This window comes from Octodon degus, unplaced genomic scaffold (assembly GCF_000260255.1).
Source record: "Octodon degus isolate 3935 unplaced genomic scaffold, OctDeg1.0 scaffold00372, whole genome shotgun sequence".
NCBI lineage: Eukaryota > Metazoa > Chordata > Mammalia > Rodentia > Octodontidae > Octodon > Octodon degus.
The window spans coordinates 313,775-321,415 of NW_004524948.1; the positions used below are offsets into that span (position 1 = coordinate 313,775).

Sequence of the window (7,641 nt, forward strand, 5' to 3'; positions counted from 1 at the left end):
AGTATCTTCTTTCCAGTGCCATACTCACTGGCCCTTTTCTGCTATCTGAAGATGAATTACTGCTGCTAATTTGGAGAGGACTATGTGATGTAATTGGCAAAGGAACTAATCCTACAAAAATGAACAGAATTGTTAAGAACAACACAAAGAAAAATGAGAAAAAAAAAAATCCGTAGTAACAAATATGGAAAAAAGCTTACCATAACATCATAAAACACATCAACAAGTGCCTGCAAGATAGTTCAGGGGAATAAAAGTGCCTGCTTAGGGGCTGGTGAGATGGCTCAGTGGTCTAAAGCACCTACTTAGAACAAGCTTAGCAAAGCACAGGGACCACGGTTCAATCCCCCAGCACCACATGCCAGCTCAGCCCACACACAAATAAGTAATTTTTTTTTAATTTTATTTGTGTGTGTGTGTGTGTGTGTGTGGCCAGCTCAGCCCACCAGGGGGCAGGGCTGGCTGGCATGTGGTGCTGGGGGATTGAACCGCGGTCCCTGTGCTTTGCTAAGCTTGTTCTAAGTAGGTGCTTTAGACCACTGAGCCATCTCACCAGCCCCAGTAATTTTTTTTTTTTTTAATAAGTGCCTTCTTAGGCAAACACAGGGACAACTGTTAGATCCCCTACACCACATGCTGCAACGGTCCTGCCCCCAGCGTGAGCTGAGCCGACCAAAGCCTGGGCATAGTGGCGCATGTCTATAATCCTAGCACTGGAGAGGCTGAAAGCAGGATCAGCACGAGTCTGAGCTGCATAGTGAGACCCTAGAACAACCAAATACTTTTTTTTTAAAGTACCAAATGCTTATCTATAAACAAAAGATCTGTATGACAGAATCAAAAATAAACAATATTGTGACGTACAATATATATCTACTAAATTAACAAGCTTTACCACCATTAAAGGTAGTATGAGAAACCCTTGGGAATACCTGTTATATAATTGTTTTATATCTCAGTCTTAACCAATTATCTCCTTTTCATAATAAATGTTTCCAGAGGATAAGTTCAAATATGGTGGGTGCCTTCACTAGACTTTTTTCTACTCTATCATGCCATGTGGAAGGAATTTTTTTAAAGTTTTATTTTAATGTTTAATTTATTTATTTGGCATAGGGTCTCCCTATGCAGCTCAGACTTCTAGTGATTCACCTGTCTCAGCCTCCCTAGTGCTGGAATTAACGTGTGCACCACCACGCCGAGTTTCAGAAGCAACACAACATGCACTACAGCAATCAAAGCCAGGTCCTTGCGCTTGCCAGGCAGGTGCTTAGACCTTCAAGCTATCTCCCTGGCTCAGAAGGAATTATTTCCAAAGTAAAACCCCTTTAAGGTTTTGCACTTACAATTACTGAGTTTCCTAGGGCCTAGCCTACTGGGCTGAGTGTGTTTTCTCAGGAGCAGCTAACTCTAGGTAGGCTTCTGTTGTATTGGCAAAGTCATGTACATATATATACCCAAGAACTGGGCTCAACTTTACAGAGTGAATTTTTCTCTGCATTTTGTTAAAACGTCTGCATGTTGTCTATAACTTTTACTTTTTTCAGCTCCTTGTCAGTGCCTAGAGATCTTTTTTTTCCCCTCTCCTAGGTTTTTGATTTTTGGTGTTTCTATTTTTTTTTGGTATTTTCCAGTTCTGAAAGAGACTATTTTGCTGCCAGTGTTTCATTCCATTTTAAATCCACTTCAGGACCTTGTACCATGCTGTGACCTGAAGCTAACCAATCCTGGAGTAAAGCCAGCTGAAACTGTGATTTAAATAAACTGCCATCTTTCAAGTTACAAGTTTTACATATTTTATCTCAGTGACTTTAATATAAGTCCTTGGGTATTTACATAATCTCTCTACAATGTTGTAGTGGTACTGGGAAATACACCCAGGGCCTTTTATCTCCACTATCAGTTTCTTTTTATTAATTTTTAATTTGCAGATAGTCTATGTTGCCCATGCTAGAATTAGTCTTGAAACCATCCTGCTTTACCTTCTTCAGGCATTGGGATTATATGTCTGTATAACTGCATCTGCCCCTTTTTATTCTTCTAACACCCCTTCTCCATAACTCCACTCCTTGAAAATGTCTGGATTTTTAAAAAATGCCAATGCAAATAATCTTTACTCTACCTCAATAAATATTTACGGGATGTTTGAGTAATTATAACAGACATCTGTCATTTTCTTATTTTAACTTTCATAGGCCTGAATATCATCTCAAGTTAGTGCTGGCCAGATGGCTCAGCAGATTAAATCACCCACTTACGCTCTTCCACCATCGTTGCCACCATCCTCGGGGCAACTCAGTTCACTCAGATCTGTCTGTGAGACTACAGCAACATTTGCCACCATGGTGAACTTCACTGTAGACCATATCCAAGCCATCATGGACAACAAGGCCAATACCCACAACATGTCTGTCATCGCCCATGTGCATCATAGCAAGTCCGTTCTGATGGACTCCCTGGTGTGCAAAGCTGGCATCATCTTGTCCGTTCACGCTGAGACCAGCTTCACTGACACCCGGAAGGATGAGCAGGAGCGCCATATCACCATCAAGTCAACCGCTATCTCCCTCTTCTATGAGCTTTCTGAGGACTTAATCAAGCAGAGCAAGGATGGCTCTAGCTTCATAAACCTAATAGACTCCCCTGCACATGTGGACTTCTCAGAGGTGTCAGGTGTCCTGTGTGTCACTGATGGCACCTTGGTGGTAGTGAACTGTGTCAGGCATGTGCATGTAGACAGAAACTGGTGCAACAGGCCATCGCTGTGTGCATCAAGCCCGCACTCATGATGAACAAGATGGACCGTGCCCAGCTTAAGCTGCAGCTAGAGCCTGAAGAGCTGTACCAGACTTTCCAGTGCACTGTGGAGAACATCAACATCATCCTCTCCACCTTTGGCAAGGGTGAGAGCAGCCCCATGGGCAATATCATGATTGACCCTGTCATGATTGGGTCAAGCCTTCATGGCTGGGTCTTCACCTTGAAGCAGTTTGCAGAGATGTACTTGACCAAGTTCACTGCCAAAAGGGTGGGCCAGCTGGGGACTGCTGTGCTGGCCAAGAAGGTAGAAGACATGATGAACAAACTGTGGGGTGACCGGTACTTGACCCAGCCAATGGCAAGTTTAGCAAGTCAGCCACCAGCCCTGACGGAAAGAAGCTGCCCATACTTTTTGCCAGCTCATCCTGGACCCCATCTTCAAGGTGTCTGACGCGTTCATGAACTTCAAGAGAGGAGACAGCAAAACTGATCGAGAAGCTGGATATTAAGCTGGACATTGAGGACAAGCTGCTGCTCAAGGCTGTTATGTGCCACTGGCTACCAGCCAGGGATGCGCTCCTGCAGATGATCATGATCCACTTCCTGTCGCTCGTCACAGCAAGTACCGCTGCAAGCTGTTACACGAAGGGCCCCCAGATGATTAGGCCACGATGGGCATCAAAAGCTTTGACCCCAAAGGTCCCCTAATGATGTACATTTCCAAAATGGTGCCAACCTCCGATAAAGGCCGGTTCCATACCTTCGGACACGTCTTCTGAGGGCTGGTGTTCACTGGCTTGAAGGTCCAGATTATGGGCCTTAACTACATTCCTGAGAAGGAGGACCTCTACCTGAAGCCCATCCAGAGGATCATCGTGATGATGGGCCACTACGTGGAGCCCATTGAGAACATGCCTTGTGGGAACATCGTGGGACTGGTGGGTGTAGACCAGTTCCTAGTGAAGTCTGGCACCATCACCACCTTTTAGCATGCCCACAACATGCATGTGATGAAGCTCAGTGTCAGCCCTGTAGTCAGAGTGGCTGTGGAGGCCAATAACCCAGCTGACCTTCCCAAGCTAGTGGAGGGGCTGAAGCGGCTGGCCAAGTCTAACTCTATGGTGCAGTGCATCACTGAGGAGTTGGGAGAGCATATCATCCTGGATGCCAGTGAGCCACACCTATAGATCTGCCTCAAGGACATGGAGAAGGACTATGCTTGCATCACCATCAAGAAATTGGATTCCGTGGTCTCATACTGTGAGACAGTGAGCCAAGAGTCAAACGTGATGTCCGTGTCCAAGTTGTCCCCAATAAGCACAACCACCTGAACATGAAGGCGCAACCCTTCCCAGACAGCCTGGCTGAGGACATCGATGAGAGTGAGGTGCCCGCCTGCCAGGAGCTAAAGCAATGCACGTGATACCTCGCTGATAAGTATGGGTGAGACGAGGCAAAGGCCCAGAAGATCTGGTGCATTGACCGTGAAGGAACTGGTCGCAACATCTTCACTGACATCACCAAGGGGGTGCTGTACTCAATAAGATCAACGATAGTGTGGTGGGCAGCTTCCAGCGGACCACCAAGGAGGGGGAGTTATGTGAGGAAAATATGCACGGAGTGCTCTTTGATGTCCATAATGTGATCCTGCATGCTGATGCCATCCACCAGGGGTGACCAGATCATCCTCACAACGCGGTACTGCTTATATGCCAGTGTGCTGACAGCACAACAGTGCCTCATGGAGCCTATCGACCTTGTGGAGATCCAGTGCCTGGAGCACTGGGGATCTATGGTGTCCTGAACAGTTAAGTGAGGCCATGTCTTCGAGGATTCCTAGGTGGCTGGCAACCCCACGTTCATGGTTAAGACCTACCTGCCCATCACTGAGTCTGTCTTCACTGCTGCCCTGTGGTGCAACACAGGTGGCCAGACCTTCCCCAGTGTGTGTTCCACCATTGGCAGATCCTGCCTGGTGACCCCTTTGACAACAGCAGCCACCGAGCCAGGAGGTAGAAGAGACCCACAAATGCAAGGGCCTGAAGGAGGGCATCCGAGCTTTGGACAACTTCCCAGACAACTTGTACACAGGCAGCACCAATCCAGCTCCACCACGGAAGAATATCCTCACTCAAATGACACCTTGAGACTGTCCCCACACAGTGACGTCTGCCTGATGGGTTTTTGGGCTTACTCCATGCCATCGTGCCATTCACACTTGATGCTGTTTCTATTCATTTTGGGTTTCAGAGGAGCAGAAATGCCCTCCCTCCAGGGACTTTTGGGCCAGTAGGTGGGGAGGTAGGGCAGGAAACTGTGTTGTTTTTCATTTGTTCAGAGGGAAGCACAACTCCAATGTCCCAAAATTTAAAATAAACACATTAAGAGATTTGTTTGGATAAATGGCCTGAAGCCACTCTTACCACAAATGGAAGAACAAGTGGGTAGGTTAACCCTGGAAGGCAAGGTCCTGTGTGGTGTCACCATGAGTTCCAACAGCTGTGGTAGTGCCATTGGAATAAAATTAAATAAAGTACCTGCTCAGGCAGGCGTAGTAACCAGGGTTTGATCCCCAGCATGCCATGCTGGAACAGCCCCTGCAGTGTGATAAGACAGTGATTTCAAAGGTTCTAACCATGCCCAAAAGTTGGAGTTCTGTAGAAATTAAACATCCCAGGGCTGATGAGACAGCTCAGTGGACTAAGCCCCTGCTCAGGCAAGTGGAGGGACCAGGGTTTGATCCCTGGCACCACACACTGTATAAGCCCCAACCCCGGGCACCAACTCTTACATGTCATAATCAGATTTCTTACACTGTCAGAAAACTATTCAACTGCACCAAGAATCTATCTGCATAGCTTCATTATGGACAATCAAGAAGCTACCTAAATCAACAGTAAAATGATTTTTCTGACTAGCCAACAAGTACATAAAAATGTGTTCGTGTCCTAAGACGTGCCACAGAAATCAGCATGGTGTGCATAGTACCACTAAAATGTGTTTTTGATTACTGCAAGATCCTGTACCTATGACAGTAATTTATCAGAACTTTAAACACAATTTATCAGAACTTTAAACACAATGTCACAGCATTCCTTAAAGTCATAATTATCTTCAAAGAATTCAATGTATTCAGTGATATCTGTAGGAAATACCACAGGAAATTCAATTATGTCCTGTCCAGTTTACTGAGATTATAGGCATACACCACCACGCCCAGTCTTTTGGCTGATCGCTGTGCCTGGGAGCGGGGCCAGCGTGGCATGTGGTGCCAGGGATCAAATGCCAGTCCCTACACTTGCCTAAGCAGGCACTTAGTCTCCTGAGCTATCTCACCAGTGCTTGTATGTTTTGAGAAATTTCTAAACTGAATGTTTATAAATCAGCTGATTCTTCTCACTAATGTATTGCTTATATATTGAGATACTATTTGCCCGGTTCCGAGAGAGAGAGAGATACTATTTGAATGAAGTAGTCTGTAAATATTTACTTTTCTCCTATAAGCTATTTCTTAACTCTGTTGTTTTGCTTTGCTGTTCAGCACCTTATTTTTATGCAATAATAATTTATGCAGGTCTGTTTGCCGTACTGCTCAGTTGTTCAAAACTTCTTGAGCTCTCCAATGTCCAGAAGGCTTTACCCTCTAATTTTGGTTTTGTAATAGATGAAGGATAAACGTCATGGTTTTCTTCTGCAGGTGGATATCCAGTGTCTATAGCACCATGTATTGAAAAATTTCCAATCCATACTAACACATTTCTGCAAAGTCAGAATGTGTAGTCAACATTTTTCTTCAAGATAATTGATGTCATGCCATATTAAAAATTTCTTTCCAACTATTCCTCAGAGGCCTAATATATGTAGAAGATTGTAAAAATTTTTCCACTGTTGTTTCTTTTGCTGTGCTGAAGCTTTTCAACTTGATATAATTCTATGTTGATTTTTCTTACTACTTCCTGTGCAATCAGAGTTCTGCGCAGTCTTTGCATGTACCAATGACTTCAAGACTATCTTTTGTCTCACAGCGTATTATTCCTACTTTAACATGTAGTTCATTGACCACTGTAATTCATTCAAGCTTCTTACATGCATAGCATTTCCTCAGGATCATTAAACTGGCTGTTTTTCCAACAACAAATGTTTTTAGGACCCTTGTCAAAGATTAAAATCTTAAATATACATGGTGTTCATTCTGTATCCTCTATTCTGTTGCAAGGATTGTGACTTGTTTTTGTACTAGTACCATGCTGTTTTTATCCCAGGAGCTTTGTAACATAACTTCCAATCCAGAATTGGGATGCCCCCCCTTTTTTCTGCCTTTCCATCCTCCATCTTTTCTGGTTCTATATGAAATTTGATTGTTTTCTCCAGTTCTATTAAGAATTCTGGAGCCAGCAAGAGAGCTCAGGGGTCTAAAGCTCCTGCTTAGGGAAGCTTAGGCAAAGCTCAGGGAGCAAAGTTCAATCCCCAGCACCACATGCTGTACCAGCCCTGCCCACAGGGCAGGCTGAGCCAAACACACACACACACACACACACACACACACACACACACACAGAATTGATTATTTTGAGTATATTGTTCTGGCTACCCAGTAAAATATGGGATATGGTTTTCTGGGGGTTTTTTGCTTGTTTTTGCATTTTTAGGGAAGAGTCTACAGGGTTTTCACCATCTCACTACACAGATCTGACTCATAGTGATCTGCCTATTTACAGCCTACCAAGAGCTGGGATTACAGGCACGTTCCACCACACCCAGTTTCAATTGCCAACTCAGTGTGCCCTGGGAGCGGGGCTAGCACAGCATGCCCAGGGATTGAACCTCCAGCCACTGCGCCTGCTTCCAGGAACTTTAATCCCCTGAGCTATTTGGCTGGCC

The 7,641-nt window shown here is 44.9% G+C and overlaps 1 pseudogene; it reads left to right on the forward strand.

Moving 5' to 3' along the window:
- The first annotated feature begins 2,342 nt into the window (after positions 1 to 2,342).
- On the forward strand, positions 2,343 to 4,907 carry LOC101581533 (annotated as a pseudogene).
- Positions 4,908 to 7,641: the final 2,734 nt, after the last annotated feature.